Source organism: Lepus europaeus, chromosome 3, assembly GCF_033115175.1.
Source record: "Lepus europaeus isolate LE1 chromosome 3, mLepTim1.pri, whole genome shotgun sequence".
Taxonomy (NCBI): domain Eukaryota; kingdom Metazoa; phylum Chordata; class Mammalia; order Lagomorpha; family Leporidae; genus Lepus; species Lepus europaeus.
The window spans coordinates 9,641,887-9,665,251 of NC_084829.1; the positions used below are offsets into that span (position 1 = coordinate 9,641,887).

Genomic DNA, 23,365 nt, shown 5'->3' on the forward strand with positions numbered 1-23,365 from the left:
TCACAGAGATCTTTCATTTAAGTCATTTTTTTTTGCCACAGTGTCTTGGCTTTCCATGCCTGTAAAACTCTCATGGGCTTTTTAGCCAGATCCAAATGCCTTAAGGGCTGATTCTGAGGCCAGAGTGCTGTTTAGGGCATTTGCCATTCTATGAGTCTGCTGTGTATCCTGCTTCCCATGTAGGATCATTCTCTCCTTTTTAATTCTATCAATTATTATCTGCAGACACTGGTCTTATTTATGTAATCCATTTGACACTTAATCCTATCTTTTTATCAATTATGAATTTAAACTGATCACTTTAGCAAGTAAGAATTTCTATACTGCTGAAGCAAAATGCCCGGTGCTTGATCACTTCCTCAGTTATTTTGCCTTTTCCAAGAGAAGAGGAAAATAAACACGAATGTGGTGTTGTGCTTGGTGAAAAGAGAGGAAAGTCTCAACTGATGAAAAGCAAAGAAGACAGTAGCTTCTTTGACCTTTGAAAATTTCCACTGTGCTTAGGCTACAAGGCTTGATCATTAGTATACAGAGAAAATGCTTCCCACTGACATTCAGATAGACATATTTGTTTATCCAAATTTTGATTTGAGACAAATAACATTAACATTTCCCTAGGTACTATTTTGAAGCATTCAGTTATTTTGTACACCTGGACCACACAAGTCAATATTTGTTTTTAATGGTTTGACAATGATAATGATAGACTATGTATTCAAAGAACTAATAAAAACCTTGGGGGCTGGTGTTGTGGCACAGCAGTTTGAGCTGCCACTTGTGTTTCCAGCATTTCATTTTAGAACACCAGTTTGAGTCCCAGGTAATCTATTTCTGACCCCATTTCCTGCCAATAAGCATAGGAAGGCAGTGGAAGATAGCTCATGTCTTGGACGGCTGCCAGCCATTTGGGAAACAAGGATGGATTTCCTGGCTCCTGGCTTTGGCCAATCTGGCTGTTGTGGCCATTTGGGGAGTGAACCAGTGAACTGGTTCTCTCAATGTCTGTCATCTGTATGTTCTTCTGTCTCTGTCTCTTTCACTCTGCCTTTCAAATAAATGAATGAGTATTTTTTAAAAGGAAAGAAAAACCTTGATCCAATCATCTAGAACTTTAAAAATGTATATAATTGGCAAAGCTAGACACTATTGAAAGAATTGGTTGCTGTTAGATGATGTCAATTAATTGGATAAAGTTAGCCAGGTATACAGTCTTATAAATAATGATCATAGAACAGCAAAATCTGCCATTCCTTTCATTTTAATATTTTAAAATTTGTACCTGAAATCTAAATGTCCACCTCTATAGAATTGCCTCCATAACTACCTCTCCATGCATGTATCATTCTTGAAATATGTTTCATTCAAAAACTTGTACTCCCATGTTTCAAAATGGTCCTTAATGACAGCGTATCTTGTATACTTGTAAACATGCAAGACACATTATAAAATGCAGTGCCATTATGGGATATCTTCACCCACATTTCAACTGTTCTTGTCTTCCTCTGTAATCTTTCTTGGTTATGTACAAAGAACGTGGCCATCAAAAGGATAATAAATGGCCTCCACCACTGGGGTGTGTAATACGTGGAGTGGGAATTGATTTGTTGGTTACGAAGGAAGCCACAGAGCACACAGATCACCGCAAAATCACATTCAAGCCAGCAGCTCCTCCTCAGGTCATGCAGACGGCTCCTCTATTGCTCACGGGGTGAGTGCCAGAGGGCGGAAAGAATGGCGAGGTCATCCAGTATTCAGCCGTTAAATGAAACCCACTTCTCTGAACTTCAGCCACACTGCACAAGGCACACATCGATTCTCTGCCCGCTCCCAGTCTTCAGAGACCTAAGGTCAAACATGATTTCTGCGATCTATCAGTATACTAGTAGCAGTAGCTATAGCAGTAGCAGTAGCAGCGTAATGGTAGTAGTAGTAGTAGTAGTAATAGTAGTAATGAAAGGCCAATCCTCCTTGGGAAGAAAAGTATTATATGCCTTCTTAAAATCTCTTCTGTAGTGAACAGGAGTCCTAAGGAATTTGTATAAAGGGTGGATTCGTTATTTATCATCTGTGAAAATTTACTGGTTAGTAGTGATTGCATTTGGAAGTAAAATGAATGCTTAGGAACCATTTTGTGTCACAGGTATTTTTATTTAGAGCATGTGGATCCATGAAGTTGGATTAAGTCTGTATGCATACTGGGCATTGGGGTATACCCGGATAATTTGGAAAGACTGGGTTTATTGTTGAGTCTGAGAAGCAATAATGTGCATTTAGAGAATCAATTGTTGACAGGATCTTGGGTCTGTGAATTTTGAGAATGTGGATATGTTTGACTGTATTATTGAGAAGAAACAATCAATTTAGAAGTATTTTGGAGATATACAGGAAAGCATTTTCATGTTTTCTGGTGGCATGAGGTGCTTTATATATATATGTTGACAAAATATCTAAGTTCTTTGAAACTTGTTCATGGAGCAAATACACGCAACAGCAGATTAAGCCATCATGTGGGATGTCTACATCCCCCATCAGATGTCTGGCTCCTCTGCTTCTGATCCATTTCCTGCTAATGCCTCCTGAGGGGCAGCAGATAATGGCTTAAGTGCTTGCTCCCATGTGGGAGATCTTGATGAAGTTTCAGGCTTCTGGCTTAGTACAGCCCAGCCGTGGCTGTCACGCCCATTTGGGAAATGAACCAGTATATAAAAGATCTCTTTTTCTCCTCTGTCTCTGTTGCTCAGTCTTCTAAATAAATGAAAATAAATTTTGAAAAACATTTTAAAAAGTAAAAAGTAGAAAGACCATGTTTTGTGGGAACATAGACAAGGGCTCTAAACAATAATTAAATCATGTCAGTTTCATTCTTATATATTTTTATATTATACATTTTTATATTTTATATTAACTACCAAATATTGGAGAAAACATATGATATTTGTCTTTTTGGTGCTGGTTTACTTTGCTCAGCATAATGATCACCAGCTGCAGCCATTTGTTGCAAAAGACAGATCTAGTTCTTTTTTATGGCTGAGTAGCATTCCATTGTGTGTGTGTGTGTGTGTCTGTGTATCACTTTCTTTGTAAGGTCATCACTTGATGCACATATGAGTTTATTCCATATGTTATCTATTGTGGGTACATGCTATTTCATTTCCTTCGGGTAAGTTCCCAGGAGTGGAATGGCTGGATCATATCTAGATCAATTTTCAGATTTGTGAGCAATCTCTGTACTGTCTTCCAGAATTCTTGTACTAGTTTAAATTCCCACCAACAGTGCATTATTGTACCTTTGTCTCCACATCCTCATCAGTATTTGTTATTTTTTTGATTTTCAGATGATAGCAATTCTAACTGAAGTGGAACATGCTTTCTACTTTTTAGCTATAGAACATTATGGTAATGGTGCATTAGGCTTGTGATTATAAAGTAAACTGAAAGTATATTATTACAAAAGTTAAAGGAATTACAGAAAGAAAGGATGGAGGGGGAATTGAGGGAGGGAGAGTGGGAAGAAGGGATGTATAGTTATCTTAGTATTTTATCTATGAAATACATGAAATCTGTATGTTTATAGTAATATTTTTTTAAATTAATAAAAATAAAAAATAAATTAAAAAGCAAGGCTTCCAAAAAAAAGTGACAATAGGAAGGACTAAATGGTACAGAAGACATTGTTCAGAGTGAAAAAGGCTTCTCAGTGCCCAAAACTGTATTGGGAGAAAGCAAGCTGAGCCAGCAATGCAGTATGGACACAAGCTGTTTCTTGTGGAAAAGGAAAAATGACTCAGTGGTTGAAGATGGGGCCTCAATGGTGGAACCAAAAGCCACAGAGGACCTGTCTAGGCAGTCAGTCTTGGTTTTAGCCACAGAATTGAAGCAACTCGCCAACTAGGTTTCAGAAGTGCTATGCATTCTGAGTTCTATGTGCTTCCAACGTTTATGGAAGAAGTGTCTATTTCAACTTTCCTATTGCCTCCTAACCCTTGTAAAAAGGGGATTCAAAGTTTGTGGAAAAATGGAATTAAAAATCATGTGTTGGAGGAGGGAAATATAACCTTCAAAATTTTGGGTATTTTCATTGAGAACATATTAAAATTTTAAATTAAATTAAGGGGAAAAAATCACAACCAATAGATGGCACTAGAATGTCCATATTCCCTCTTTCTGGCATCACCAAACATATTCCAGATACAGCATTTTTAAAAATCAAGGTGCATTCTAATACTAATTGTCTATAGGTAATTATTTTATTTGAGTGCTTCTTACTTATTTTTGCTGTATCTGATTCAGATGAAAGTTTTTGACCATGAGTATCATCAGAGCCAAGACAATAAAGATATCATAAAAACATGCATAGATCATGCCATGGTTCTGTTTGAGAAAAATCTCATCACAAATTCCATCAGACATTTACAAAAGTGAAACTAAAAGCCAAGCAAGTTGAGTGATTTGCCCAACTTAAAACAAGCAGTAACAAAGAAATGTCTAACTACTATATAAAACCGCTCCAATAGGGTTTTTCAGCAGTCACCAACTGAGTCACTTCAACAAGAAACTCCAGGACCAAGAAACTGTAGGTTGTTTGAACATAAGCACATTTACCTACAATCTGAAAGATGGAAGTGTTTCTTCCTTTGTTGGAGCTGGCTGAATTGGACACAGCTCATTCATTTGAGGGATCAGCACTAAATGAATACAGTTTGTCAGACCTTAGGAAAGTGTAGCTGACAGAATAATGTCCTCTGCACATATCCCCTGCTTTAATCCCTGGAACCTATGATTATGGTAATTATATAGCAAAGGGGGATTAAGTAGCAGGGGAATTAAAGTTGCTAGACAACTAAGTGTAAAATAAGGAGATTATTCTGGATTCTTTGGATGAGCCTAATGTAATCACATAGATTCTGGTGGGGGAAAAAAGGAAGAGAGAAGCAGAAGAGATGGAGAAAGAACCAGAGAGAGCAAGAGAGAGAGAGAGAACCAGGAAGATGACAATAGGAAAAAAACATGGCCTGGACAGGTTCTATTTGATCAGGGAGATGAACCAAGGAAGCAAAGCAGTGTGGTCCTTAGACACTGGAAAAGTGAAGGGAACAGATTCTGCAATAAACCTCCAGAAGAAGGCAATCCTGTGGACATGTTGCTTTTGGCCCAGAAGGATGTATTATAGACTTCTGACCTCCCAAAGCGTAAAACAACAAATCTGTACTGCTTTCTGTCAAAAGTTGGTTTTAACTCATTAAAACGGAAAATGGAATACTAATATAGTTAAGTTCTGGATTCCCAAAAGTGCACAACACTGTTAGACTCATAGACTGTTTATTCTATTGGGGTTGGCTTTTTGTTACAGTAAGTTAAACCACCACAGACAACATCAGCATGCCACGTGGGAACCAGTTTGAGTTCAGGCCGCTCCATTTCTGATCCAGAGCCCTGTGAATAAGCCTGGGAAACAAGTGGAGGATGGTCCAAGTGCCCTGCCCACCATGTGGGAGACCCAAATGAAGTTCCAGGCTCCTAGCTCTACCCTGTTCTAGATTGGGCGGCTGTAGTCATTTGGGGAGTGAACTAGTGAATGGAAAATCTCTCTGTCTCTTACTCTCTCAGTAACTCTGTCTTTAAAAATAAATAAATCAGGGGCCGGCACTGTGGCACAGTGGGTTAAAGCCCTGGACTGAAGCGCCGGCATCACATATGGGTGCTGGTTCTAGTCCCAGCGGCTCCTCTTCCGATCCAGCTCTCTGCTATGCCTGGGAAAGCAGTGGAAGATGGCCCAAGTCCTTGGGCCCCTGCACTCACGTGGGAGACCTGGAAGAAATTCCTGGCTCCTGGCTTCAGATTGGCACAGTTCTGGTCTTTGCAGTCAGTTGGAGAGTGAACCAGCAGATGGAAGACCACTCTCTGTCTCTCTTTGCCTCTCCTTATCTCTCTGTGTAACTCTGACTTTCAAATAAATAAATCTTTAAATAAATAAATAAATCAGTCAAAAACAATGTTTATTCTCTTGGGTTAAACGGACAAGTAGAAAGGCAAGTAAAACACAGGCATACAACCCATATAAGATCTTTGATATCAGGAAAATGCTATGAGAAGCATAGAACAGACACTTATATCAAACCAGGCAAGAGAATACTTCTTTTCTGAGCTCGTCAAGACTTATAGGAATTGGCAATGAGAGTAGGGGCTGGGCAGGAAAGGTCACAGGAGGTCCCATTACAACTACAGCTCTCAGAAGAAGAAATTTCTGTGTCTCAAACAGAAAATAATTTGAACTGAGTGGAGAAAGTTCACACAGGGGAAGGTGGTGAGTACACTGAATCTGGAGAGATAGAAACCAGCTATCTGTGAAGGGGCCTTGTCTGCATTCCTCATTTTAAGGAGTCTGGACTCTATCCTGACCTCATCAACAGCCCTCAGAATGTTGTTGATTAGCTCATGGTTGGAGAGGGATATTACGTTGTTTATTCGGGAAATCTTGCTCTGGGTGCAGAATGAATAAAGCTTTGGGAGCACCCAGTCTGAAGGAGACAAAGAGTGATGACTTCAATTGTGGCTCACTGGCATTTCTCAACTACCATCAGAAATGTGGGGGTGGGCATTCTTTACTGTCACAGTAGTAAGATTGGCAAAGACACTAAGAGTCTATGAAATGTACATGAGGCTGGCGCCGCGGCTCAATAGGCTAATCCTCCGCCTTGCGGCGCCGGCACACCGGGTTCTAGTCCCGGTCGGGGCGTCAGATTCTGTCCCAGTTGCCCCTCTTCCAGGCCAGCTCTTTGCTATGGCCCGGGGGTGCAGTGGAGGATGGCCCAAGTGCTTGGGCCCTGCACCCGCATGGGAGACCAGGAGAAGCACCTGGCTCCTGGCTTTGGATCAGCCCGATGCGCTGGCCACAGCAGCCATTGGAAGGTGAACCAAGGGCAAAAAGGAAGACCTTTTTCTCTGTCTCTCTCTCTCTCACTATCCACTCTGCCTGTCAAAAAAAAAAAAAAAAAAAAAAGAAAAGAAAGAAAGAAAGAAATGTACACGAGGACCCCAAACTAGGAGGAACTCTCTTGTATGTGCATCAGTTTCTAGGGTTGCTGTAACCACAAACTGAGTGGCTTCAAATGACAGAAATAAACAATCTTCTGTCTTCACTGGATTCTGAATCCATAGCTTAAACCAACCTCAGAACCAAAATAAAATATCTTGTACCTATACTGAACATGAACAATTTTTTTCTTCTACAACACAGTATGACACCTAATTCATAGCATTTGCAAAAACCAAAACTTTGTGTTAGCATTTTTAATAAAGATTTATTTTTATCTTTCTTTTTTTAAAAATTTCATTTAATTTATAGCAACTTTCATGTATTTCATATATGCAGATTTAGGAACACAGGGCCACTTCCCCACCTACCCTTCCTCTCACCTAGGCTCCAACCCTTCCTCCTTCTCCCTCTCACATTCCCACTCTTAATTTTTACAAAGATCTATTTTAAGTTTACTTAATGATCATATAACCTTATACTAAGTAAAAAAGTTCAAAAAATAACATGAAGAGAAATAAATAAAAAACACTGTTCCTCTATGGAAGAGATAGTGGCTGTCAACAATCACTGAATCTCAAAATTTTTATTTCACTTCAATGCAGCACATTTCAGGTACTCTGTCAGTTACCTTGGATCAGGGAAAATGTATGATATCTGTATTTGGGGGACTGGCTTGTTTCACTATGTATAATGATTTCCACTTGTGTCCATCTTGTTGCAAAATATAGGATTTCATTTTTTACAGCTGAGTAGTACTCCATTGTACTGCATATATACCATAATTTCTTTATCCAGTCAACAGTTGATTGAAATCTAGGTTGATTCCATAACTTGACTATTGTGAATTGTACTGCAATGAACATGGGGGTACAAATGACTCTTATACTGATTTTTTTTTGGTTTGGGTAAATTCCCAGGATTTGGATGGCTGGGTCATATGATAAGTCTATATTCAAATTTCTGACGCAGCTCCATACTGTCTTCCATAGTGATTGCTCCAGTTTACATTCCTACAGTGTATCAAGGTACCTTTTTCCCCACATCCTCGCCAGTATTTGTCATTTTTTGATTTCTGCATGTGGGACATTCTAACTGGAGTGAGGTGAAACCTCACAGTGGTTTTGATTTGTGTTTCCCTGATGGCTAATGATCCTGAGCTTTTTCTCAAGTGTCTGTTGGCATTTGAATTTCCTCTCTTGAAAGATGCCTAGTCAAGTACTTTGACCATTTCTTAACTGGATTGTTTGTTTTGTTGTTGTTGAAATTCTTGAGCTCTTTATAGATTCTGCACGTTAACCCTTCATCAGTTGCATAGTTTGCAAATATTTTCTTCCATTCTGTCAGTTGCCTCTTTACTTTGTCGAGTGTTTCTTTTGCAGGACAGAAGCTTCTCAGCTTGATGTAACCCCATTTGTTAATTTTGGCTTTGATTGCCCATGCTTTCAGGGTCTTTTCCAAGAAGTCTTTGCCTATGCCACTGTGTTTCAGTGTTTCCCCGATGTTCTTTAATGATTGATGGTGTCAGGGCGTAGATATAGGTCTTTGACCCATTTTGAGTTGATTTTTGTGTAAGATGTAAGGTAGGGGTCTAGTTTCATACATCCGCATGTGGAGATCCAGTTTTCCCAGCACCATTTGTTAAAAAGACTGTCTTCTATCCAGGAATTGATTTTAGCTCATTTATCAAAGACAAGTTGGTCATAGATGCATGGATTAATTTCTGGAGTTTCTATTCTATTCCATTGGTCAATAAGTCTGTTTTTGACTGTACCAGGCTGTTTTGGTTATAGCTGCCATGTGGCAGGTCTTGAAATTAGATATTGTGATGCCTCCAGCTTTGTTTTTGTTGTATAAGATTGCTTTAGTTATCTAAACACAAGGGTATCTTGTGTTTCTGTATGAATTCTAGCATCATTTTTTCTAGATCTGCAGAGAATGTCATTCATATTTTGATTGGGATCACATTGAATCTGTGATAGTGTGGACATTTTGATGATGTTCCATGCACTGATGAGAAGAATGTGCATTCTGCAACTGTGGGATGAAAAGTTGTGTATATACCAGTTAGGTCAATTTGGTCCATAGTGTTGATTAGCTCTGCTGTTTGTTGATTCTGTCTAGTAGTCCATTGATGAAAGTGGGAATAAAGATTTTTTTTATCTACTTACAAGGTACAGTTATAGAGATGAAAGTCATGGTTACACACACACACACACAGAGAGAGAGAGAAAGAGAGAGAGAGAGAGAGAGAGAGAGAGATTGATTGAATCTATCTTCCATCCACCAGGAGTTGCAACAGCCAATGTTACCAGTTGCGGAGAGGAAGACGGTTGCCAGAGAGAGTTTCATGGGTTGGTTGTTTTTCTAAGCTTAGTATAGAAACAAAAAACTGGGAAATAATTTGGAAAAAGAAGCAAAAGCTGTATTTTATTTGCAAAGCAATATTAAAGTGTTTAGTCCAAGAGGAGACTAGATGGAGTGCCCAGACAGGACACTGGTTTTCAGGAAGTGTGTAGAGTTCTTAATATATTATTGTCTTTTCTTTGGCTTATTCTGTGAGGGTGCCCATTGGACAGGGGTTTCACATACTGTTTATTGATTGACTTGGGGCTCATGGAGATGGTAGGGGATCTTTTGGAGAGCCCAAGTCTCCTCAAGTGCTCAGCCCTGTTTTCTGCTAGCTCTGGGTGAAAGATTGCAACTAACTTGAAGATTTGATTAAAACCACAAGGTCACACATGCAGCACAGGAAGCTATAGTGTGAGAGATGCCAAAAGGTTTGGAAACAAGCTTTGCAGCCACAGCTGGCAGCCTGCCTGCACAAAACTTGCAATCTGCTTCTGCAGGACATCTAAGGGGTCTGCAGACTCCTAACCCCACCCGATGACTTCAGCCAGGGCTGGACCAGGGTGATGTCAGGGGTCAGGAGCTTCATCTGAGTCTCCCACATGGGTGCAGGAGACTGAGTACTTGGACCTTCTTCTGCTACTTTCCCAGGCACATTAGCAGGGATGTGGATTGGAAGTGGAGAAGCAGGGACTTGAACTGGTGCCCACATGAGATGCAGGCATTACAGATGGCTTCACCTGACACAGCACAACACCAACCCCAATGTTAGCATTTTTAAACTGGACTTGTCCTCTCAAAATTGTGACTCCTTAGCCAATTTGCGAATTTTATTGTTAATATAACACGCTGTACTTTTAACAAGTTTAATTCAATTTACAACAAATGCCTCTAATTATGGAAAAAGATCTTTGAAAATTGCTAAATCTTAGGGGTAATAGTACCACTACTGACATTGAAATAATTGATCATTTCCACTGAGGCACCAAAGTATGAATGTTCTAATGAGAAAACAGCAATTGAAGGATGTTAAAGGAATCCAAAGAGACTTCCAGACTCTTTAGGCTGTTATTTCCAATGACAGTCTCTGAATGGGGGTTGAAAGTTTTGGAGAGCAGGCAGAGATGGTAGGAACTTACGCCCGAGAAAAAGAAGAAAACTGAAAGCAGAAAAACAGAGTCACTACTCAGAGCAAAAACGACTGAATTCCGATCACCTTTTAACAAATAATCCATCTTTCATTCACTCTGTGTTATTTGCTTTAGTGTCAATTTTACCACTTGCAAATAACATTTCCCTTAATGTTCTGTGCTAAAAAATATTGGATGCAATATTAGAATGCACCGTTTTTGCAAGAATTACCTAAGAACATGGATGAGTAAAAATAGGGCTGACCCTACTATAATTAACATGTATGAGAGCTAAAGACTACTATTACCCCTGACAGAACAGCAGCACCACAGCAGCAGACTGAAATGTAGGAGTTTTATCACAATTAATATTGCAAACTTACCTTCTCTATGGTTAATCTGTTAGTAAGAAGGAGAACATTTTCCTTGATGAGTATTTGCCTGGCCTCATCAGTTAAAATATTTCCAAAGCATTTAATGAGTGAAACTAGCTAAATGTATTACGCATAATGGAAGTTTTGTCAATAATTGGAATAACAATGTAAAAGCAGATCAGTTTGAAAACAATAGCATCAATGAGCTGCATGATAACCCATCCATAAACAGTGTGAAAAACAGACTTCCCAGCACAGGCAGAAGAGTGTCATCAGGTACCCTCCAAGACGTGTAAGGCTGCCTACACAGAAGCATGAGGGGAGGCAGAGAGCCCAGATCCCAGTCTGAAAACTAGCTCTTATATTTACAAGTTTTGCTATAGTCTGTAAATTATCTGGTCTCTGCGCCTCAGAGGACTGTGTGTTACAGGATAAATGGGCATGTTGCAGTAAGAAGTTCAGAAATGGAAACACAATCTAAAACAACTACAGCACCAGATATGTTGAAAACAGGAAAGAAAAATATACCCACAATGTATGTGCATTTAAAGAAGAAATTGAAAACCTATTATTGTGTGTAGAGTATACACACAATTTTTGTTGTGAAATGAAATTTAATTTTGCCCTTCCTAGCAGAGTGTGGGCACAAGTCAAACACACAATACATCTCACATCACTCCACACTGACATAAGAGTCTAATTCAGATACAACTCAAATTAAAATTATGGCGAGGACAAATTAGTAAGAAATAGTAAGCAAATATTGGCAAGAAGTCTGAGTATCACCCATGCCATTCTTTCAAACGTATATAGCAACTGATAATTCGTAACACTATTCAGGAAGGCTTGGCTGAACTGAATTGAGTTGATTTAAATGGAAAGACACAAGGTATAAGAATGAGCTTTATTTAGAAACATATTATATATATATATATATATACATATATATATACATATATATATATAATGTGCAAGTTTATTTGGTGTAAATAATATCAAAACAAAATATGTAGCATGATTTTAAAGTATGAGGTTTTAAAATCAGATGGATCTGGATTTGAATAGCAATCCCAAAATGAAACATCTCTGTATACCTAAGTAAAATACTTAACTTCATTAAAATAATACTTGTAAGAAAATATCTGGTCAAAGGCACATAGAAAAAAGACAGAACACAGGTAAAACTATTGACATAGTGTTTGTCTCATAGTAAGTGCTCAATTAATGTTATTAGCCAAAGAAGTATTCTTATCAGTATCATTAATAATAATAATCGTAATATTTTCTAAAGAAAAATAATGAAAATAATCAAAATTTCACTCTCTTGTCCCAGTTGTTTACTGAGAAGTATTCTTGCCATAGGAATAAAATTTAAATCCTCCCAATTATGTTGGGAGAAGTTTCAGTAATTATTAATCCTATCTTCTTTTAAAACTTCTAAATAAAGACCTAAATAGAGAGGAATATAATAACAATAATAATTTAGAGCAACAAAACACATAATATGATATATTAATTCTTTTTCTTTCCAATTTAATCCTGAGTTGTTTTATTTAGGCACCTATTATAAAAAGTAATTTGTGTTGATAGCTCTGAGGAAATCTAGAAATTAAAGAGCTAATTAAATTCCTTCCAAGTAATTTTTGAGTCTCTATATCAATACATTGTGCACGCACACTCAAACATCTACAAATAGCAGAGTTCGGCAGGGGGTTCCTAAAAGCTGAACTTCTTTGGTGTCCGTTCTCACTACCCATTTCCCCTGAGCAAACTATCCTAACCTTTAAGCCACATGTCCAGAGGGATCACAGATCAGGCATCTAGTAGAATGGAACCTGAATGTCAGAAATAGGAAAACAAAGTAATGAGTAGCTGACCTATTTTATTGAGAAAGTACTGTTGATGGGGGATCTTAAGGAAGTTTCCACTTTCTGAAATAAAAGAACAAGACTACCCTAAAAAACAGATTAGTGATCTCATTTCTATAAACACTTTAGTATCTTCAAACTTATCTTTAAATATTTATAAATCATTCACCTGCCAATGTATTGTAAAAGATGGATTTTAAAACATAATAGAAAAGCATTATAAGAAGGCCACATTTGGTGGAATAATCTTAGAATGTTAACCTAAAACAAAAATGCGATCACCATTTGAAAACTTTGCAAATTTAATACTCCTGTCTTCCAAGGAATGTGCTATTTTTCTCAACTGGAACTCTGACATATAAAGATGATAACATTATCTTGTTTTTAATATAACTTAGTTTCATACTCTTATGTTTTCATATATGCACTTACTGAAGTACATTTTAGAATCCAAATCTGTTCAAATTTGAATTTTAAAACATATTAAATTTAGTGCATAGAATGTCTACTGAATAAAAAATCAGTGTATTTTTCACTTTTTCAAGGAGGACAGAAATTGGAGAACATGATGCTGAATAGGATAGTAAGGTACGCATAAGTTACGGAAGTGGTGAACTCTCTTCCACTGTCATTGCCTTCGGCTCTGGGCAAGGTCGCCTGTAGGGGAATCCTCTGAGAGATCGCGAGAGCTGGTCCTGCATGGAAGGCAAGACAGTGGGACTGAGCAGAATGGTGCCCTGACCCACAGGGAGGCCTTTGTGAAAATCTGGAGTGAGGCTCTTCATATTGTCCCAAAACAAGGCAAGGGCGGCGGGTCTTGTGTTCCTACTTCAGTCATGCAAGGGCTGTGAGCTGCCCTAGGGGAGACATAGATTCCGGGTGAGGAAGGTTCCTGTGGCCAAGGAGAGTTCCTAAAGAGGAACACAGTCCTGAGCCATCAGAACTGAAGGATGGGGGCTTGGCCTGGGGTGGCTCTCTGTGTAGAATACAGCAGTGTCCAGCAGACCCATTAGCTTCATATGTGGCCAGTGCACACCTTCCAGAAAGTGTTCCTGCAGAATTTTGGTCAGTCTTTTTTTTTTTTTCCTGGAGAACTTAATAAAGGATGTAACTTGCAGGTTTCAGTGTAGCTCCTGCCATTGCTCTAAAGGTGACAATAGAAATTCTTTATCCCCTCCCTACCGTGCAGACCAGACCCCCTTGGAACAGTACCATTGGCTGGTCTACACACCTTGCCTGTGACTGCCCTTGACAATGTCGTCCCAGGCTTCAATTTTTCTACCTGTCCTCTGATATAAGAAGAGAAGGAGATGCCTCACATGGGTCACTGGAGAGTCACACCTGTTTTCCCCTGCACTGCCATGTAGCAGCAGTTTCATCTCCTACTGACGATAAGGGATAATTAGCTTTGCCTGCTGGTCTCAGCATGAGGAGTCACCTGGTGGTGACTGTGACCTAAAGTTCTGTGTCTCAAGATGGAAAAATATTCCCTTCTAGGAAACAAGAACTTTGGAACAACGCAGCCTAAAATTGTTGGATCAGAAAACACAAATTCCCCAAACGAGTCACTGGGAGTAATTGCAAGCCCATTTGCGCTTCCACTCCTGGCTCCTAATTATTCTACACACTGGGGATACCCCATGTATATATTACGGTTGCTGATTTAGTGTATGTCCTGCTTGGTAAAGGAAGGGCTCCACATTCTTCCATGGTGACACTCCACCCAGCACCTCAGCTGCACTTCTAGGAGGCTATTTCTTCAGCATGTCATGTTGGAAGCATCTGGCTGGTGGAAATGTGTTAGGATTAGTGAACATGTGTCCACAGCTGCAACTCCTTTGCAATACAATGAACCCCTTGTCCTGAGGCAATGTTGCCTAGCACTCTGGGTTAATGGATCAAACACTCTGTAAATTTTTAGATAGTGATACTAGCCATGGCTCTGTTGGCAATAAATGCAAACTCATATCTGGATTGTGTGTTGCTTCCAGTGAGGCTTCCTCCAAGGAAGAAAGGATCCGACGTGCTCCACTTTCCACCAACTGACTGGTCTCCTTGAGGGGTGATGCTACCTCAGGGGCAACGTTTATTTCTATGGATGGTGGGTTGGACACTGGGCAGCAGTAGCAAATGTAAGTCTTAGTGAGTAAGATCCCTTACTCTAAGGTCTGTGCATAGCTTCATCTCGGCCCACATGTCTATTTAGTTCATCAACTGATTGTGTCATCACTGGTCAATAACAGAGAGGGTCTGATGTAAAATAGCTGAATTATTTTGTCTACCTGCTTTCTTCCAGGGAAGATGCTACTTGTGAGTATTAACATGCACTATAAAGATCATCATAGTTCATGTTCACTCAAAGGGAAATTTGCATTCCTTTTCCTCAAAATGTTCACTCTGTACCACTTCACATTCAACACAAAGGTAAAAGAGAGCTGTGCCTAGAAGAGTGATCCGCACCAGATTTCCATAGCCTGCTGTGTTTCAGAGGCACCCCTGAGCAAGCTGTCATGTAGCAGTAGTCTGTTTTCCACTTGCACCAGTCATCAGTGAACTGTTGCCTTTCTTTCTCCCCATCAGCTCATCATCAGGGACTTTCTTCCATATCCTGACATAGGTGTCAGCCCAGAAATGAATTTCAATGCAGCAGAGATTGGTATTTCATGGGTCTAAGTTATTTGTTCATGTAGCTTTTTTAAAAAAATTAAAGCCATCTCTAACAGAGGATATGGTTTCACAAATATGAGTACAGGCAGAATCTGAACTCATGGAATTGCATACATTACATGTGTGCAGTTCTCTTTACATCAACTATATTTCAATAAAGCTACTGAAAAATCAGGTCATGTCAGAAATTGATAAGCACAGTGAGACATGTGTGAGATATGAGTTTGGATAACAAGATAGAGATGGACCGTTGAGTACATGGAAGTCCACTCTGTCAGGTGGCATGTGACGAGACTTGAATGAAATGGGACTGGCTAAGATTCCACATCAGATTATGACAAGTTGAAAAAACATTCCAGAGATAATGAATGATTCTGTGGACCAAGTCATGCCTAAGACTTGGAGGACAGACAGTTCTATTCCTCATCTTCTACCACCATGCACTTCTGCATTTTAAAAAATTGGAGATATTTAAATTTAGAATTGTCATTTTGGATAAGGAATCATTTTACAGACAATATGTTTACGTCCCCTCCAAAAATCGTGTGATAAAATCCTAATCCCCAGTAGTAACTTCCTAGGAAGTAGGGACATTGTGCAATAGTTAGGCTTAGAGGAAATTCTTAAGGGAATGGTTCCCATGGTGGGGTTATGTCTTCATATGAAAGGAAATGAGAGCATGTGCTCTCAAACATGTGAGGATATGATGAGTAGTTGATCATATGTAAATAAGCAATAGAGGCTTATAAAATAGCAAAATGACCTTGCACGTGTACCTATCTCAACTGTGAAAATAAATGGTTATTGTTTAAGCAACACAATCTATTGTATTTTAGTTACACCAACCTAAAATGACTAAGACAAATCCTAACATAAATATTAATATCCATTCAACATTTGCTATTTGGGGATAGGGGGTTAGAGTAGAGAACCGATTGTCTGTGAATCAACAAAAAACTGTAAAAATTATAAGATGAGCACAGATCACATGGCAATGATTCCTTGCCTACTCTTGAGCACTTTCCAATTTTCCGACGCAACTGTCCCTTGTTGAGACAAGGAATACCTGGACATTCCCGTTTAAATGACCCCTTGTAAACAAGAGTAGTTACGTCAGCGAATTCTGGACAGTGGAATATAAGAGGGAGGTTATGGAAAGAATTCTAAGAAACTTTCTCCTCTCCCCAGTGGAAGACAGAAACATGAGGAAGTTCATTTCCTCTTGGTCCTTCTTCCTAACTTTCTGTAGCTCACAGAGATGCTGATCCTGGATCTTCACAATGTTGAACCACAGAGACAACACCAGCAACTTCTTACAACCTCCTCATTATGTTAAACAACATGAACTCTGTGTCACAGCTTTGGTACTTGGTTTTTCCCTGATTTGTGACTTTAAAATATTTAATGATACCTATCATGGAATTCATTTAATTGTTAAAATCTAGCAAAACATAGAATAGGGACTGACAGTAAATAAAAATGCACTACATAAAGAAAATTAAAGTGAGTTGGAAAATATCCTAAAAATGCTGAACACAACCATCATTACATTTGTCCTCATGATATCATACAAGTTATTAAAAGTCACAAAACCAAAGAATCTAAGTTATTTCACATTTTGCTTTAAATATTCAGGAGAATCCTTCAGTCAAGTGGCATAGGTGAGAGAATAATTGAATTATTTATTGACTGAAATGTTGCAGTTGGAGTTGGTGCTGCGTGTTTGTGTGTGTCTTTTATGTGAGAGGAAGAATATTAAATGCACACTGCACATATCATGAGTAGTAAGTGTCAGTTGGAGAGGTTGCTATGAGATCTGGCAAAATATCTTCTCGGCAAAGCTTTGATGTGTGTGTGTGTGTGCATACACTTACGTGTCTTCAGAAGCAATTCACAGCGCTGAGACTGTATCTGCCTAGAGGCTATCACAGACAATGCACACGTAAATACGTTTAGAAGCCTGGTGAAAGTCTGCTGTTTTTTGAAATGCTGCATTCCCTGTACTATTCCTCATAACTGTGACATTAATTATTAGGACCAATACAATGCCACACTCAGTAGGTAATTTAGGAATAGAGTGTATGAAGAATGTTCAAAAAAGTCATGGAAAATGTATATTATGAAAAAACTATGCTTGGATGTCAAAAATGGGTTTACATCAAAACCTACCCTTTAATTCCATTTTCCCATGAATATTTTGAAATACTCTCATGTTAAATGAATGTTAAACAATGATGTAACGTGGCATGGAAAACCAGCTGCAACATTTGACTGCCCTCTATATTACCTCTGAGTGAAAACGTCTAATACTAAATTAGAAATTTCTAGAGTGGGTGTTTAGCTTATCAGTGAAGATATCCATCTCCCATAATGCAATACCAGGATCTGGGTGCTGGCTCTGGCTCCTGACTGCAGCTTCTAGGTAACAGGTAACGAAGACCTTGAGGGGCACTGAAGATAGCTGAGGTAATTTCTTTCCACTCACATGAAGACCTGGATTGAATTCCTGGCTCCTGACCTTGGCTTGGTTCAGCCAGAGACATTGTACACATTTGGAGAGTAAACAAGTGCATACAAGTTCTCTCTCTCTCTCTCTGCCTTATAGATGTATCCATATATACATACATATGCATATACATACACAAAAGTTGTTAACTTTGGGACTTTACAAAATGCAAGGACCCTGCAATGACCCCCATTTCAAACAAATTATAACTGCACTTCCCTCAAAGGTAAAAACAGCAGTGGGAATTTGAACCCAAATCTTATGAAGCCAAAGGATGACACCAGCTTTCATTCTCCATAGGAAAATAGCACCTGAGACATCTAAAACTCTCTCCTAGAGTCTTTGAGTAGAATCAAGGACTAGAAGTCTATCCCTGTCCATATACTAATTGATAAGATTGTCTTAAAAATAGCTTATAACCCAGCATCCTGAAGTCATGAGTTAAAGATTGTGGAAAACAAAAATCCTCTTGTTTCTTATAATACTATTGCCACAGTGTTTTCATTCATTTCAAGAAAGCAGCAGAGAGAAAAAAGGGCAGATTGCCAAGTTTGAGACTAGGGATGTCCTTGAAGACAGCCTAACCAAAATAAACACAAAAACAAACATGTCTACAATTAAAAGATAGTAACACTGCATTATAATTAGTTGTCTCAGGAAGTAAAGATGTTTTCAGTTAACTGAATGGGTGACAATTACTTGGATTATTGTCATACTTAAAGTGTCAGTGTCAAATGATCGCTTTAAGCACATAATAATAAATTCTGCATTCTTAAGTGGCAAACACAACAAAGCCAGATACAGAGAATGTTTTTACTGGAAGCAAAATTAAACATTAACAAAAACCTGCAGCACACATTTTTAAAACACAGGAAACAAAAGAGGGATAGTTACAGATAAACAAACAATTCTGGTATTTACCATTTTGCTTAGAATTAAGAATAGGTCAAAATCTAATGGAGAAATCCTGTTTGGGGCACACCCACCAATTAAAAAGCTACAGAGAATTCTGTAGAACCTTAAAGACCTCTTGCTGGAAATCTGAGTTAATTATAGCATTTACGAGAATAGCATTGGTTAATTTCACACCTGTGATTAAATCCAACATGATTTCCTGGGATATGTTATGATCACATTGTAGTCCTGCAAACAGTATTTTCCCCACATCAGTGTTAATTGTACAGGATTAACAAATAACAAGAGCCTCTTGCTTACACTGCCACTGTCAGTAACATCTCTTCTTGTCTCCAAGATAGGTGCTTACTTCCTTTTGAATCCCCAAGTTCCCCAAACAAGCACAAGGCCCTGGTGATTCAGCCATAGTTGTTGTCACATCTTCTAAGCCACTCCACTGCAAAGTTGGAAGTTACATGTAATTGGAAGACTATGGAAAGGGACAAATGAGTTTAGATGGATATGTTGGATATTCATTTATCCATCATCTAGAATTCAACTCTTGCTATTGTAGGCACTGAGAGCAATGGGACAGAAATACAAAGTCAATCCTTCATACTGATGCGGTCCACATCCATGGATGTGACCCAGCTTGGATGGAAAATATCTGAAAGAAACAAAATTGCAAAAAAATTGTACCTGGGGGCCGGCACCATGGCTCACTTTGTTAATCCTCTGCTTCCCAGTGCAGGCATCCCATATGGGTGCCAGGTTCTAGTCCCAGTTGCTTCTCCTCCAGTCTAGCTCTCTGCTGTGGCCCGGGAGTGCAGTGGAGGATGGCCCAAGTGCTTGGGCCCCTGCACCCCCATGGGAGACCAGTAGGAAGCACCTGACTCCTGGCTTCAGATCGGCACAGCGCCAGCCGTAGCAGCCATTTGGGGAGTGAACCAACAGAAGGAAGACCTTTCTCTCTCTCTCTCTCTCTCTCTCTCTCTCTCTCTTTCTCTCTCTCTCTCTGTCTATAACTCTACCTGTCAAACAAAACAAAAACAATTGTATCTATACTGTATATATACAGGCATTTTTTTCTTGCCATTATTTTTAAGCAATATAGAACAACTACTTACATATTGTCTATAGAATATTCAATATCACAGATAATCTATAGATGACTTGAAGTATTTGGGAGCACATGTGTAGGTTCCACAGAAACATTACACCATTTTAAATGATGGATTTGAACAGCTGTGGAATTTGGTGTTTTCAGAGGGCCTTGGACCCAATCCCCCAGCAGGTACCAAACAATAATTATAAGTCTCCTCTTCCCTCTCATCTCCCCTGAAGAAAGAAGACAAACCACATCCCATATGGCAATTGTTTAATTGAAAAATTCTAAAAGTTCAAAGTGTAAAAGAGATCTATGTAGCTGGGAATGTTTAGGGACCATCTGCTAAGAAACTTGAGTTGGGTTTGGAAGGACTGGCTAGGATTTGGATGGGCAAAAGAATAAGAGTTTGAGGATCATAACAATAGAGAAGTATCTGAGGAGAGGGAAGAGGGAAGAGGCAGAGTGACCAGGCAAATCTAGCTGTCTTCAAGCTTTCATCAGAGGGAGGAAATGTTTCTCCCCTTAAAAGATCTTGAGTGCTAAGTAAAATTTTTTAAAAGATCCATTAGATTTTGGGGTTTTTTTTGGTTTTAATTTATTTTGAACTATAAAATTTAATATAAAAAGGAAAGATCTAATCTGTTCTTTCTGATTAATAAACAAATGACATTTTATATTGAGCCAAATTATTATGACACTTCTCTTTCAGTATTTATACAGGAGAGCTAATTGTTCAAGATTAGATTTCCTTTTAAGATAAGACTTTCTTTGAAAATTTTTATTTATTTATTAAATATGAGAAGCAATAAGTCTTCTTAATAATTTATTTATTTTCATTTTATTTGAATGTGAGAGAGAGAGACACTTCACCTGCTAGTTTATTCCACAGATGCCTGCAACAGCTAGGGCTGGGCCTGGTTGTAGTCAGGAAACAAGAACTCAATCCAGGCCAGCCACATGGGTGGTGGGGACCCAAGAACTTAAGCCATCATCTGCTGTCTCCCAACATTAGCATGGAGCTAGAAGCAGAAGTGAAGTCATCCGTATTTGGCATAGTGCATTTAGCGGTTAAGGTCCTAGTTGGAATGCCTGCATTCTGTATCAGAGTGCCCAGGTTGGAGTCCTGGCTCTGCTCCCAATTCTAGTTCCTGTTAATGTGCACTCCCGGAGGCAATTGGTGATGGCTGCTGTAGTTGAGTCCCTGCCATCCACATATGTGACCAGGATTGAGTTCCTGGATCCCAGCTTCAGGCTGGCCCATCCTTAATTGTCTCAGGCATTTGAGGAGTAAACTAGTGGATGGGAAGGCTCTGTGTCTGTCTCTCTCCCTCCCTCTCTCTCTCTCTCTCTCGCTTCCCCTCTCTCTCTCTCTTTCTCTTTCTCTCCCTCTCTCTCCAGCCCATTTCTCTCTGCCTTTCAAATTAAAGATAAAGTAGAAGAAATGACTTTGAATGTCTGTACCATTGTGTGAGGAGGTAGATTTATTTACTTTGATTGGATATAGTACTATGGAAACTTCACATGGTACTCCAATAATATGTAAAACTTTCATGTGGCAGTTAAAAATTTAAACCTAAACTAAAAGGTGATGAAAAAAGAAAAGAAAAATGAAATAAGCAAATCTGGCAGCCACTTACTTTAAATGCTGAATCCAAGAGGCATGTGGACATTTAATCATAATTCAGGCCACATATAAATGAACAAAGGGTTCAGAATGGCACCACCATGCACAATGACTCACAATTTGTGGTAAAGTATGAACACGTGACATGCCACCAGCGACATGGCTGTCACTTCTTTGTGTGGCATGCTGAAATAATAAGAAAATGAGAACAATACACGATTGTTTCTCATGGGTTCTTTTCAACATCCTTGCCTTCATGATGGAAGGATACAGTGAGGAACTGGTGTCAAAGTGCCTCACCATTTTCTGCCACGTGGTAGAAGACGTGGTACTTTGACTAACAGCGACTTCACCCACTTTTACACAAACACACACCTGTGAGAGTTTTGCGTGAAGGAAAATCTAGAAGACAACTTTGCTAACCCAAAGCTACCTCCTGAATAACTATTGCTCACTTACTTAATAAATGTTGATGGAGTGTCCACTACATCTGAGTTCTAAGAAGGTGAGTACGTATGCAAGGTGGTGTCTGAATTAGAGGCGAAGGCTCAGGAAGTGTCCAAGTTGCTTGTGGGAAAAGGGAGGAGGTGGTCACACTGCTCTGTGCCTATTTTTCAACCAAATTTGAATACGGGAAGCAGGTCAAAAGATAATTACTCAACTAACGTGTGAATGGGGAATTCATTAAATGTTGTAAAACAATATTAATAATCAAATAAAAGTCAAAACATTCCTTTGACTTCTCTTCCAGAACCACATACAAGTACGTTTGCTATTTTAATGATTTTAATAGAAAAATGGGAGAATTTAACATAAACTCAAATTTTTTATTGTAACTACTTTCATTATAAACATTGACATGATTATTAATGTGTTTATTTAGACCTTAGGGACCAATTTCTTTTAATATTATTGTACAATGAAAATGTAAGTTTAATTCTTTAAGAATTCCAGATACTCAGGGACAATACTTCCATTTCATTACATACTTAAAACTAAAAAATTTATTTCACAAAAACTATTTGCCTTTTTGATCATGCTCTAAGCACTAGGATATTTTAAATATTAGATTTTTAGTGTTTTGAGACTCCCGAAATATTTCAAGAAAGCAAATGTTTGTTTTTTTCTAGAAATTGCACAACTCAGGATAAGTCTTAAGCACTTACTGGAAAGGCTGCAAGAGTGTCACTTAAATAAATATCAAAGCAATGTTACTCCCATGGGAAGCTGAAGCCCGAGGTCTATTTGAATTAGTTATTTTTCAAGAATATTTAGAAACCATTTCAGTCACGAAGTCCCAGTATTTTTCTTCTCCTTTGTCTTCTCCTATTTAATGAAAAGCTGGAAGCTAACTGCTACCAGGCAGTAATGATTGTCTGGCCAATTCTAGGCCAGTAAATCACCAGGAAGAGTGCTCTGACTGCTGGCATTTGCACCCAGTATCAGGAAACCCTCCTGTAGGGCACTGTACATATATTCAAGAGGGATGAATGAATCAATCGTCAATGAAGTACTAAAAGTGCCTAATTTCCAATACACCATTTCCAGCAACAATTGAAATTAAGAAAAACTGTGGAAACACAGCTATAGAATTTACAATCTTGTTGTGACTCCATTGAAGCAAAGGTTAACAATAAAATAAAATAAAATGAGAAATAAATATGCATCTGTAGCCAGGATGTTACGGCTCCTTGATATACAAGCACTATGTCTCCCATATACATTTGGAAGGCTCATGCTCTAGAGCAAGAAAATGCTATTCCATTTATTGAATAAGACTGAAGATGGAGATGCCAAAGGGTAATTTCAGTT

At 38.8% G+C, this 23,365-nt stretch overlaps 1 protein-coding gene across 1 annotated transcript in view; it reads right to left on the reverse strand.

Annotated features, from left to right (window-relative positions):
• Window positions 1-23,365, reverse strand: part of LOC133756402 (uncharacterized) — a 304,699-nt gene that overhangs the window by 106,179 nt on the left and 175,155 nt on the right. The gene's annotated exons all lie outside the window — the stretch shown is intronic.